Genomic DNA, 1,735 nt, shown 5'->3' on the forward strand with positions numbered 1-1,735 from the left:
CTTCTTCCCTCTCTTTTCTGTGAATCTTTTCTTCCTCACCCTCTTTTGTTTAACCAGTGCTTCCAAACCCCAGAATTCTGTTCTACAACAAAGGGAGGGAACAAAAAGAAGTGGCCTAGAGAAAATACTGTTTCCATTTTAGTTCTGGGCCATACTGCACGAACAGTATGATTATTCCTGACATCATTTGCCTGTAGTTCCATATGCAGCTCTACCTTTGAGAAAGCAGTAAGTTTCAACGAGTAAGAGGTGTCTTTAAATGGAAAAAATCTATCTTATAGTTGGTCAGCTATTAATCTGAACAGAGTTTAAAACTTTCAGACTTGTTGATTCATATATCAAAAGCAGGGCTGTGATGTAAAGGTTTATGGCTAAAGGCAAGGTAGGTTAATTACTAACCAATGGGCTGAATCCTAAGTACTCTGCAAAGTGATTTAAGATTTAAGTTTTATATAATGGTTATTAATTAATTCACAGTGTGGATTAAGACCAGGGAAAGGGGGAAAAATGCTGGTGGAACAATAAAGATGATAATTTACTGTGGTTCTATAGAAACGTTCTGTTCTGTTTTCCTGAAATGCCCGATAAGTCCCTGAGAACCAGGGACTTTTTGTAAGTAAACATACCATTATTTCTACTGCCATTTGATGCATAGGGAATATTTTCCAAGGCGTTTCAAGATAAGTCTTAGCCTATAAACATGAACTGTCTTCCTCAACCAGCTCTTAATTATAACAGATTTCCAACTGGAGCTGTTAACTTATATGTGTGTCTTTAGATTTCAAGGTCTTTCTTACAGAAGTATGGTACATTTGCCCCAGATTCTGCACAATGATCTCTTGATAAAATTAAGGGTATTCTTAGTGGAAATAAATCCTCATTTTCAGACCAAGAAGGGATTTTACTGCTGATAAAGTCTTTCAAATAACTTTGTTCTTCTCCATGAGCTTTCAACCAAAATGTCCTTCCTCTTTTCAGAGGAAGCTATAGGAAATATAAATTGGCTGTAAAATCTGAAGTTTAGTATTTAGTTTTACCAGACGAATAGATTTATTACACAGATCCCCTTCCCTTCCCTTCCCTTCCCTTCCCTTCCCTTCCCTTCCCTTCCCTTCCCTTCCCTTCCCTTCCCTTCCCTTCCCTTCCCTTCCCTTCCCTTCCCTTCCCTTCCCTTCCCTTCCCTTCCCTTCCCTTCCCTTCCTTTCCCTTCCCTTCCCTTCCCTTCCCTTCCCTTCCCTTCCCTTCCCTTCCCTTCCCTTCCCTTCCCTTCCCTTCCCTATCCCTACAAAGCCATAGGTCTGAACAGAACAGAAGCAAAGCAGGAGCAAGGAGAGGGAAACCACTGCCAACCTGCAGAGACAACAGACCTGTACTCCAGCCTGCTTGTGTTAGGACAGAAGGAATTGACTCTTGAAGACTATATTGTCTATCAAAATAATTTTAAAATTATCGTCTGTTCTTCAACAACCTTTTTAAGTGTTATGTTTGTTCCTATTATTCCACTTATAAATATCCTTGGGTTTTTTTTTCAAAACAAATGCTGACTCTAACCTGGATTCCTGATCTTGACAGCATCTGCATCAGACCATTGCCTGCAGTGAGGCCAGGATAGTGAAACTGTAGGAACAGCACAATCAGAAGTCATTAACCCAGCAGGAAAATAATTTGCTTCATTGGCTATGGGTGAATATAAATTGGTGAGATACTGAGCACAGATTGTCCCTTGTGAGTGGCT

The sequence above is a fragment of the Lichenostomus cassidix genome, chromosome 3, assembly GCF_008360975.1.
Source record: "Lichenostomus cassidix isolate B80296 chromosome 3, HeHo_3.0, whole genome shotgun sequence".
Classification (NCBI taxonomy): domain Eukaryota; kingdom Metazoa; phylum Chordata; class Aves; order Passeriformes; family Meliphagidae; genus Lichenostomus; species Lichenostomus cassidix.